Source organism: Amblyomma mixtum, chromosome 3, assembly GCF_055824585.1.
Source record: "Amblyomma mixtum isolate Tamu chromosome 3, ASM5582458v1, whole genome shotgun sequence".
NCBI classification, from domain to species: domain Eukaryota; kingdom Metazoa; phylum Arthropoda; class Arachnida; order Ixodida; family Ixodidae; genus Amblyomma; species Amblyomma mixtum.
Window position 1 is genome coordinate 351,548,934 of NC_143014.1, and position 12,741 is coordinate 351,561,674.

Below are 12,741 nucleotides of genomic sequence, written 5' to 3' on the forward strand. Positions count from 1 at the left end.
CAGGAAGTGACCTTCCAATGCATGCATTCAAGGTTGATTGCCCAGCACAGAAAAAGATCCCGGACCACAAATCCTGGAAAGAGAAAAACCTCCCGGACCTGGGAAGACCACCTGAGTAGCCCAGAAAGATCAATAACGTTCACCACCACCACCACCACAACCACCACCACCACCACCACTACTACTACTACTACTACTACTACTACTACTACTACTACTACTACTGCTACTACTACTACTACTACTACTACTACTACTACTACCACCACCACCACCACCACCACCACCACCACCACCACCACCACCACCACTACCACTACTACCACCACCACCACCACCACCACCACCACCGCCACCGCCACCGCCACCACCGCCACCACCACCACCACCACTACCACTACTACTACTACTACCACTACTACCACTACTACCACTACTACCACTACTACCACTACCACCACTACCACCACCACCACCACCACCACCACTACTACCACTACTAACACTACTACCACTACTACTACTACTACTACTACTAACTACTACTACTACTACTACTACTACTACTATTATGATTCATTTCCAGCTGACTTATTGAATCAGATCATGCCCTTCCAGCTACAAAATGTCATTTGGAGCTTTATTATTGAAACACAAATTATGCCCAGCTGCATAATTTACACTCCATTTACCTTCAACTGAATTAATGTACAATTTGAGCCGTCGCGTTGGCTCAGCGGCTATGGTGCTCGGCTGCTGACCCGAAAGACGCGGATTCGATCCCGGCCGCGGCGGCTAGAATTTCTTTGGGGGAGAAATTCTAGAGGCCCGTGTATGTGCGATGTCAGTGCACGTTAAAGAACCCCAGGTGGTCGAAATTTCCGGAGCCCTTCACTACGGCGTCTCTCATAGCCTTAGTCGCTTTGGGACGTTAAACCCCATAAACCAAACCAAACCTAATGTACAATTTGTAGGTTTTCGTCACAGGTACAAATTTCAGCTACAAGATGGGCATGGGTACACGGGTCAAAACGCTGGCCAGGCCTTGCAATTTCATCTGGGAAAATGGCCATGCAACAATTACGTGACTTTTCTTTCAGGAGGAATAGCTCATTGCTCTATAACTACAAGCAGCATGTGAAAGAAGCAGTCGAAAGCAAGCGCACAGGGGCAACCAACTCCCATGAGGCAATGCATGCTGCGATCTTATCACACAAACAGTGCCACACAAGACGTGTTCCAACCTGAAGAAGAGGTGTTGTAAATAACTACAGACACAGCGACGATGCTGTATATTGAGGATGTTGTGGACTGCTGGCTCTCAACAAATGCCAAAGCAAACAGAAAAGCACTGGTGAAAGCATCTCCAGTCAACACCCTGGTGATAGAAGGAAAACATTTTGGTGTCTTCCTGTCCTTCACTGAACTTAAGCACCAAATAAAATGTGCGTTCTGTACAAGCAGAACACATAGGGAGGCACCACACGAAGGGACGGCACTTCTTCACAATAACCAAAGCATGTGTTGAAGCACACACTCAGCAAGTTGGCAGACGGTAGACTGAAAACACTTGGGGCACTTCCTGACTCACACAAAACTGCAGCACCAGACAAAACTAATTTCTACTGTCATGGATACCAACAATATGGTCCTATTTAAAGAACAGCACCAAAATGAAGACCACTAGCTTTCTAGCAGTATGCTATCAAACTTGAAGCTCAGCAAATGTACTTACGCTGATTACTTGTGACATAGCTACATGTCACAATCACGGCAGTCAGTGCAATTCCCGCACGCAGCTGCCGATCATGCACTTCCGGTCTGTCAGGTAGAATCCAAATGGTGCTGTGTACTCCTTGTTGTAGATGTTGGTGCTCCTGCTATAATCACCACTTGCCAGTGGTGTCATGGTCCTGCAGCTGAATGTGGATGAATATGTTGTGTTGCACAGTGCAAGCTGTGCTGACTTTCGCAGAGAACTCTTGACCATGCCGTACCATGACCATGAAACCTGTGCAGACACCTCATGTATTCGTTCAGGAGTCCGATATGACCACACAGCTAGGCAGCCAGTCCAGCCATGGGGTGAGCGAAGATGAATCTGGCATCATGGCTCCCGAGCACAAAAGACCCCATGGTGAGAGTGGTCCGCCACATCTGCATAAGATGGACACCTTCATCTGCACGTTATTGAATGCTGTGCACTTAAAACTCCCGGAAAGTTAGACATTGCGTTTCCAAATATGTGAAATTGTTGAAGCCGCAAGTTCAACTATAGTCTAGTTTTACGTACAAGTGTAAAATACGCTCCCTGCAAAATTAATCATTAGTATCAAAACGAACTGTTGCCATATAACTAGAGGTACTTGATGGCAGATTTTCCAAACTCATGGACACAAATAATTATATAGCTAGAGGTACTTGATGGCAGATTTCCCAAACTGATGGACACAAATAATTATTAGGGTCTTTTTATACTCAAGAAAACCGCTACAGAATGCGCTGCAAGGAAGGGCACAAGTTTAACTGTTTATGATTACCTTGAGTTTTTTAGTATATGCATGCTTTTGCATTTTGCACCAATCGAAATGAGGCTACTTTCACATTGTAGTCACTAAGAGAAATCCAAAGCCACAGAACAACGCTGTGTGTCACCGACACCTATCCCCGCGGTCACCTGAAAAGCACAGACATAATTAATTTACATTACTTTCATATGTGGTTCTATTTACACTGTTCTGCCTTGCCAAATAAACTATATATAAATGCAGACAGATATCATTAGCCGCATGCAATTTTACTGCAGGCAAACACGCTATCGCTTCATGCCTGCAACAATACACTAAGCACGTGCTCACCAGTTTGACGATTTCCATGCAGGCAGCACATGGAGAGAGATTGCACATAAATGGGTCGTGGATGGATCCCGCACAGACTTCTTTTGAGCTGGAACCTTCACCCGTAGGAACACCACAGCTTTAAATAAAATGTATAAGACACATATATATTTTTTTCCGTGTGCCCTTAGAGAAATAATTTTTTTCACCCTCCTACTGTAATTTCCCCGTGACTGCTGTGTAACTGATGACGTAACACTTTTATGGAAATTTCAGCTTGAATAGCGAAATCACTTTTGTGTGCTTCATTAGTAATGCTTAAGCCAGGTTATAGTATTCTTTTAGGGTTTCACGCAATTTTTTTTCGCACTTAAGGAAACGATGCCTTCCAGCTGATTTCACCGATGCTGACTTTCACAGTCATCAACACCAAAAACAAAGATATCGACCTACGTACTAGCATGCTGGGCTTTGTTTTCTCAACTTGGCGCTGTGTGCAAAAACTGAAACACAGTATGAAAAAGCAACGCGAAATTCCGAATACAAATTGCGCATTCGCAGCATGCATCCTGCACATACTCCTGTGCTTGTTTTGAAATCATTTCCAGCATGCATGCAAAAGGAATGAGAATGATGCTACACACAAAAGGATGTCTCGTCGAGAAGCCGGCCACATTCCTGGAGTTTGTTGCTCCGCCGCGCGAACATCTGTCGTGTGATCCACTCATCACGCGCGCAAAGCCCATCCGTTCAGCGACGCTTCACATCTGGTGATGTACCCTCAGAGCTCGACAGTTCGGCACTGCTTCTCGCCGCAATGCATCCTTGCATAGCCACCACACCATATGCCTCGTCAGGTGATTGCACAGACGAGCTGTCTAATCAGAGACAACTCGAAAGCATCGCGGTGACCTCGAACGTCGCTCACCTTTCCGACTTCTAGGTTTTAACACACGACGAATAAATGCAACCAGCAGCAAATCGCAGCGCCGGCACCGCCATTCGAGCAATTCTGGCGCTACACTAACCGCACGGACCGATGATTTCTCACTGCGAGCGAAGGGTTTGCAACGGGAGAGTAGTTAGCGCGCCGATGCGGCTGTACACTTAAGCCTTCACTATTAACGCTCTCACGAGTTGCTTATATCAAATGTGCCCTTATAACGCCATATCGTTGCATTGTGCAATCAAAGCAAGACTTTCGTAAGCTTAGTTTTGTCTTGAAATAAATACCCATTAAAATGCGGCTACCTAACGCCGTATAAATCAGAATTTCACTAACTCATTTGCATGATTCGCGCGCCTTTCGCCGGGCGAAATGATGGCGGCGAATTTCAGCCATTTTTTGCAATGGCGGCACAATGTACGAGGTCTGTTAGAAAAGTATCCGACCTTTTGCCGAAGAAAAAAAACTGGCATAACTGGAGCGTTGGAAACCTAATCACCTTCAAAGTAGTCTCCTTGGGACTCCACATACTTCTCCCAGTGGTGCTGCCATTGTTGGCAGTATTCTGAAAAGGACCCTTTCGGAATGGAGTTTAGCTCAGCTGTCGTTGCAGCCATAATGTCCTCTCTTGTCTGAAATCGCGCTCCTTTCAATTGCCTCTTGATTTTGGGAAAAAGCCAGGAGTCACAGTAGGCCATATCAGGAGAGTAAGGAGTCTGTGGAACTACAGCAGTCTGGTTTTTCGCGAAAAAAGTGTGAATTTAGTGCGAGGAATGTGCAGGAGCATTGTCATGATGGAAGCGCCAATTTCGTGTTGACCTCAACTTCGGCCTCTTGCGCCGCAAGCACCACGCAGGCTACGGAGGACATCCCTGTAGTATTCTTTTGGTCAATGTTTACTTTGTGTGGTGCGTACGCGTAGTGTGCCACACAGAGGGAGTCAAAGAAAGCAGTCAGCATCACTCTGACATTGCTGCGCAATTGGCGGGCCTTCTTTGGTCTTGGTGACGTGGAATGCTGCCATTGTGAAGACTGGTATTTGGTTTCCGGGTGGTACCTGTACACCCAAGACTCGTCACCAGCGATTATGGTGTTGATGAAGTCGGGGTCACTATTTTTGGAATCCAGCATATCCTGTGAGACTTCAACACGAGGCTGCTTTTGCTCCACCGTTAGCAGCTTCGGCGCGAATTTCGCCGCATCTTTCTCCATGGCCAAATTTTCGGTGATAATGGAATGTTCAGAAAAATTGGTGATGTCCACCTCTTCCACAATTTCTCGGATAGTCACAGGATGGTCGCGCGTCACCACAGCGTTCACTTCGGCAATGACCTGGTCATTTCGGCATGTTGATGGTCGACCGGAGCGTGGCTCTCTCTGCACCGATGTGCGGCCGTCTTTAAACCAATTGCATCACTGCTTAATCTGTGTGCTGCTCAGAGCAATGTCACCAAAAGCCGTCTGAATATTCCGAATGGTTTCCACTTGGCTGTCTCCCAGTTTCTGGCAACATTTGATGCAGTAGCGCTGCTCCTGTCACTCCGCCATTTTCCTTGCAATAAGAAACCGACGAGAGCACTGCGCATTGCCTCACTCAAACGCTGCGTGCCAGTGACTGACGCTATCGGCAGGCGGGAAAAAAATTGTTCATGCGCACGGAGGTTTAGGGTAGGCTGGTGCAAGCGTGCTTGTTTCAAATCCATCAGGTGTTCGTGAAAAAAAATAAAGTCGGATACTTTTCTAACAGACCTCGTAAACGTCATGAAACGTCTATCTGACATCACTCCAAAATGTGTGCGTATCACGTGCTTTACGTGACATTGTTCCAACCAATCAGATTTTAGGAAGTTGCCATTTCAGGTGTGCAGCTATTTTCTCCAAATTGCCAAGTCGAGCGCAAGTACTCTCGCACGGGCCACTTGTAGCTTCTTTTCCCTTCACAATCACATGTATGTACCAGCCGGGCACCAAGAATAGCGCTGCGAAAAATACATTCTCCATGCCTCGTCAAATCGACGTCAACGCGAAAAGTGCTCCTGTAACCGACCCTGACTGACACGACCATTGACTGCGATTGGCACTTCTGACAGCCAATCAGAGAGGCAATATGGCGCCGACAGGCGAATGTGAATATCGAGAATCGGGCCCCTAGTCACAAAAAATATAATGGAAAGCAACATGGGAATAGGCGCTCACATGACAAGGCAGTGGTAGCTGTTAGCGGGATTTCGGTTTCGCTCTCTCGCTGTGTTGTGTCAGACGACCAACACGGCTGCGCTCGAAATTTGGGTAGCGCACACAGGCCATGGAGCTTAGATATTTGTATGCGCCGAGAGGCCAGTGCCTCAGTGCGCCCGTGTGTTTCGCGAAGTGAGGTTGCGTCGTCCGAGCTGCGCAATGAAATGCTGCGTGCCGGGATGCAGGATCCGTACGGAAGAACGCCGTCCGGGGGGCCCCATCACAATCACAAATAGAAAACTCTTGCTACTGTCACTGATGGCAGCGCCTGTCAGGTCGCAGTAACGAAAGCTGCATTATTCTGTAGGACGGTATCTGCCGTCGTCTTCCGACAATGGCAGCCAGTTCTCGAGCAACGGCGTGAGCCCACAGCACCGCGTCAACTCCGAGCATCGGCTCCGAAACCGAAAAACAAGCTAATGCCGAGGGCCGGGAGACCCCGCACAGGGGCAGACGTAAAGACGCCGGCACTCTCTCTCGACAGCGAGAGAAAGAAATACTTTACTGCTGCATTTCACGTCGGAACCGCGTATGTGCGCGAGCGTATTCGGCGCGATTTGTGCCTCGAGAATAGCGGAGAACGGCGGGCCCATGGTCGGGTCGAAGTCTGCCTGCCCGAGAAATAGAATCTTCAGCAGCGCGCCGGAGTGCTCATTAAACACGTCCGTCCGCCGTGAGCGCTCTGGAAACCACTGCTCTCTTTTTAGAGGCTCTTTTTCTTCGCCTATTCTCGAGTTCTCCGCTTATAGCATGCGCTGAAATAAACGCTCCGTATGTGTGTATAACGACGAATGGAATTACTTTCCATTCTCTTTTTGAACCACAGTTGAACATTGACGAGTTCGCGGCCGCACGCCGCTGGAAAATATTCTGAATTCTAGCGACAGTCAAAGCGGGCATGAGCAATTTGTATTTCTAGCAAGACCATGAAAACGCCACTTCACGTCGGTACTGGAGTACTGTACACGTATAGCGTACAACGACGTTAGTTCAAATGCGCGGTGCCCACCGACGAATCCTTTGAAGAAAAGTTTACCTGCAGTTTTCTACAGTGCACCCAAAAAATCTCTGCCTCTCCCGTAACCGAGAGTAGAGTAAGAATGAAATGTTTACGGGCATAACACATTGGTTGTAGATGCTACTAGTCAAAATCTTGAAATGGGTCTAGTGTTCAACGCACCACAGCACACTCTTGTTGCGTCGAAGCGATCGCCTGCTATAGTGCGGGCTTAGGTAGGCAGCCGCGAACCGTGGCGGCCGTGTCGCTCTCGGGAGCGGCCGCATAATCATAGCGTTGTCGGCAGGGGCGAGCAGTCTTCTGCTGCAGCGTATCACTCGCAAAGCGATCACTTTCCGCAAGACGCTTACTATCTCTCCTTTCATCAGGCTCCATTGCTCGGCTTAAGCAGCTGTGACGGTGGCGGCAATGAAATGCAGGACGATGCAGAAGCGTACGCGGACACGACGAGACGCAGGCCTGACAAGAATGTATCTGCAGCGCGTTCGAATACTCCGCGAGCTGCTTGCCAAAGGGGGAACCTTCATGAGCTGAAGGCCCAGCGGCCGGTATTTTACATGCGTGAGTGTGGGACCGCAGCGCCATCCTTGGGGACGGCGCGGAAGCGCGGCCCTCTCCCTTAGAGAGTCTCGTTAAATCTCGTACGGTGCCCGGATGCTCACGTTTCAATGACCGGATCAGTGGAATTCAGTGCCCGGATGTTGGCTCTCGGTCTCGGCGTGACGTCAGCGCACTGCCGACAACGGGAGCTAAAAGCATTTCATGCTTAAAACGCAAGAGTGTAATCAGCAGAAGTGTTGAGACGCGGAGCCTTCAGACAACCTCGGTACGCATTCCACCAAAGATGCAAGACAGGCGCTGCGCTTCTGCGCTACATCGGAACACGGCCGTTCACTAAAAACCACCGCGATCCAATCTGGCTGGCAGTCTGGTAACTGTGGAGGAGGGTTTATTTCCCAAGACTCAGTGCGCAAAAGGGCCCTCGGCAGCGGCGTCAGAGGGGGATGGCTTGCAGAAGCGCATAGTTTTTTTTTTCCTCCATGGCAGAAACGCAGCGCCACACAACGAGAGAGCGAAACCGCAACCGAAATCCAGCTAAGAGTTACCGCTGCCTTATCACGTGAGGGTCTGTTTCCCATGATGCTTCCAATTACATTTTTTATGACTAGACTTCAAGATTATGACGTCATGCTCTCTCCTAGTTTTTTTTTTCCTTCATGATTTTTACAATGCCAGCCGCGTCACCCGCTTCGTAATGGGAGGCGTCGGTACGCCTGATTTCAGTAGTTGCCGTGCTGCTGCGCTACTCAGCCGGTAGGACTAAAGTCCCTTGTCGGACTGCTTGCGTCATGCTTGCGCATGGTCGCGCGGTGCTGGCGTTCTCGTCATAGCTCTGTCCTGCTCCTACAGCATGCGTCTGTCAGATTCTTTCTTCCAACCTCTTCTTGTGTAGCTCTCGCTTTATCCACGACATGGCGCTTTTTCCAACGACAATCGGCTCGAGCGGCAGCTTCGCTCGCCGTTTGCAGAGGTGGGCGGAGGCATTCGATCCGCCCATCACTTCAGGGTGGTGGCCGGCATACTTGAGGCGCTGTTTGAGGTGTTTGTGCTGCTTATTGCTGTTCCTTTCCAGACGAATAGTTGTAACGTTCGTTTGTTTCGTGGCACCATGGTTGAAGAAAATGGCACCGGTTAAAGGGATGCTGAAAGGTTTCCCAAAAAAATTGAGTGAAGAGATACACTTTACAGTTTTCCACCCTCGGAATTCGAATTTCTCATCGAAATTAGGCAAAAGAAAGCGCAAACCTATTTTATTTTGGCGAGAAGTGCCGCAGCAGCCTCGAGCCAGCTCGCGCGCCTCGTTGCCGCCTGTGATTGGCTGGGCGCCTCGTGACGTAAACACTGGCGTTGGCTCGGTGAGCCCGGCTCGGTCGCCGCCGATGTAGTACATGAAGCGCGGCGCGCGGTGTTCCGGTTGTTGGTTTGATGCTTATATCACGATGGAACACATCGAAGATTACCAGGAGGATCTTGGCGTCATCCCCTACATGTACGAACCAATCGCAAAGAGCAAACCGCTCCAAGGAAGCAACGATGCTGGCGCAAGCGGTGCTTTTGGCTTGAACGAAAGCGAAGCGTCAGCATCTCCACGTGTTGGAAATGTCCATTGGTAAGCATACTTTTCTAGCCAAACTTCATTCAGAGATACAATAAATTAATTTTGAAGCGAGCAAATGTAGTATAGCACTGCTCCACGAAATTTTCCTAATGCAATGTAAGCGGGATGCGATCGTCGGCATTGTTGTCTTGCCGCTTGTCGGTGCTGCCGCAAATCTGCTTGTAATCCACACAGACCATTAACAAGCGCAAGAAGTTATCAGGCTCTTTTTGCACGCAAATTTTATGCTGGCATCGCTTCATGGTCGCTGCGTGCCGGCTCGGTTCATAACACACGCGAAAGACAGAAGTTCGCGGCGCTTTGCGGCAGAACTCGTCGAGGTGACAAACGTGCGCCTTCCGTTCTGCGTGCCAAGATGGGATCTGGCAGTAAATTGAAATCCTTGTTTAGGTGAGTTGCTTCATACTGCAAGCCCTTGTAGGAATATCTCCATCCGTTTGCGGCCGCCTTTATCGCGCTGTTCTCGATGGCCTCGTGCTGCAACCAAGCAGGCCGAATCGCAAGGCTGGCTGTAGCACACGTGGCGCACAATTATATAATATTATTATTAATGTATGAAGCCATGCTGCACTCGGCAATTTTTTACGACTACATGTGTTATTATAAACGTATTCCTGGCAGAACACTTTACTGGTATTGGCTGCATTAGAACTTGAACAGACTTGTCAGCCTTGTCATCACTTTTAGAAAAGTTCGATGGCAGGGTCCTCAGCAGCATCTGCCAGTGGCATTCGACTTGTTGCACAGTCCTGATTTGTATTGCCATTTGGTGTGGATTCTTGACTGCCTGGTGGTGTGCAGCCTCCAGGTGTGATGTCATTTTCCATGCACTCTTCATTTGCACTCTCGTCTGGTGCGCAGTCTTGATCTTGCAGCAGTTCAGCAAGAAACTGAAAGGCATAAGCCACATGATGTTATTGTTCCAAACAGAACAAAAGTGGGCTTCAGTATGAGTAAAATCTTGAGAAAAAACAGCGCTTGCAGACAAAGGACCAGAACAAGAAGGACACACAACTGCGCTGTTGTGTGTCCTTCTTGTTCTGGTCCTTTGTCTGCAAGCGCTGTTTTTTTCTCAAGATGAATCCCAACCAACTCGCCCAGCAACACACCTTGCTCGAGTAAAATCTGCTGGTTTATTTCATAAACCATTTTGTTGATTGGCGAGCTCCGTGCAAAGTGAGATCATTTATTATATACCACGTGTTCCTTTAGAAGGTCCAAAATTTATTTTAAAAAATGGGTAACTAACCTTGTATTAATTTTATACCTGGGGCTATATTGGGGGATACGGCAGACACCAGTAATAGGCAGAAGGCTTCCATTAGCTCACTAAAATGCATATCTTAATTAAATTTTTATTTTCATATTATGTTGTATTTCATATTATGCTGTATTTGCAGATTTGGAGCACCTCCTGCAAATACTATAGCCAAGCAAAAAAGATCACTTTAAAAACCCTGACAGGCAACTTCAAGCGCTAACACAGAATCAGCGGCCGCGTCCGACGTAGATCGCTCAAAAAAAAAGTGTGCGCTTTGGGGCCGGACTGCAAGCGCCATGACTGCGCACATTGGGCGCTGACGAGGCTGCTATCAGCCAGGCCCCAGGCGAAACCAAATTCAAAACGAAAAGCCGCGCGCCCGTATACGAGAAACATGTGCAAACAGTTTTCTCGGCGCTCCGACCACGAAGAAAAATGTGCCGCGTTCTACTCCCTATGTTCTCGCCACTGAGGGCTACGCATGAATCCTAGAATATCTGAGCTCCAACATAATTGAGTAAAGAGTCTGCATATAACGTCTTTTCACGTGCTCGCTTACCGAACGAAGTTCTCTGCTCACGCGCGGCGCGCAGTCTCTGGTTGTGAGGCGCACTTCGCGTCGCTCCACCTCTTGCAGTATTAATAGCAGTTCAACGATTTTTACTCAGCCAAAAAATTTAGGGCCGAGTTCTGATATGAGTAATGCTGTACGAGATGCATGATGCATACCTGCAAGCATAACAGCTAAGCACTTATTTTGTAAGCTGCAGTTTGCTGCCGTCCTGACATTCTCATTCCAGCGCCGTTCATCTCACTACTACCGGAAGTCTTGCATCCACGAAATTACGCGCCATACACTACACAGAACACCGGTTCGCGCAGTCAAATTCTCATAGAGTTAATACACAAATTCTTACCTCGAGCTTCCTCCTTTTCGCGAAAGCTGGCCTCGGTGGCGGTGACGAGTGCGCGAAGACAGACGGTATTGCGCCGGGTTTCAGTCCAGCTGACTTTGTTGACAGGCCCAATGAACGCATTATCGACAGCCTATGGTTATAGTCTTCATCACGAAAGTGGTCAGAGCATAGCACTGTAGTCTTTGAGGGCTTGAAATCCCTTCGCTTCACAGCAGCGACCCACCTCGCGGAAAGCTTCTTATTTTGCGGGAAATTATGAAAGACTACATCGTCGCGGCCGCTGGTGTTAGTGCAGCCGAAGGCTGCGCAGAACGCCGGCATGATGGTCCACCGCTTCACTCGATGCTGCCCACGTTTCTGTACGTCACCAGAAACATAAAAAAGCACAAATACAGGAACACACGGCAGATCGAAGCAGCTTACGATGGCACGCACGCCGAAACAAGCACGGTCGCGGAGGCTGCGTGGCGACGGAACACCAATGTTTACGTCACCACCCCACGGTTTCCGGTTTCGGCTCGCATCGTCAGGGTCATCAGCAGCGCTCGGCGGACAGCGGGGGGGGGGGGGGGGGGGGGCGGAGCTACCGCGCAATTTTAAACGGCGATTACGTCGCTTCTAAGTGATTAATCTGCAAAAAAATTTCACCCGCATGATTTTTAAGGTTCCCACATCCATACGTGAGCATCTTAATGAATTCGAAAATATCTTCAGCTTCCCTTTAACTATGTCCAGTACGGCTGGTGCTTTCAGTTTTCTGTGAACTGTGGGATATTTTAAGCTCATTTATGTGGAGCTGAGGAACCTCAACAATGCAAGAGCGGGGGCTATGTGGTGCTTCATACTAAAGTACGCGCTTCGTCCTTCTGTGTTTTCGTCTTTCTGTGCCTTTTAGCGCGATTTGATCACTATGAGAAACCTCACTGCACAGACAGTAGAAAAGAAGCGGACGTTTGCGTGGATTCATTTACACATAATTATTCCTATTTACAGGATTAGCATACGCAACACTTTGCATGTATTTGCTGCAGTATACATAACCCATCTTTGTATTTATTGCCTTTTACATTTATAGAATTTTGTCCATTTGCTTGTATTTAGATGTATTTACACACATACGAAAATTGCATTGTAGCGCAACCACCTTTCACGCGCGAGGAGGACAAAGCATCTCGCGCGCGAGCGAAACACAAAAACAGCGAACGAAAAAAAACACACCTAACGCCCAGTTCGCGTGTCCTGATGTGTTCGATCGCCCTCTCCTGCGGCGCCGAGAGACAACGGCGGTAGAAGAGACGCTGCCTTGTGGTTCGGCCTTTACGATGACTGCGCTTGAACACGTGCT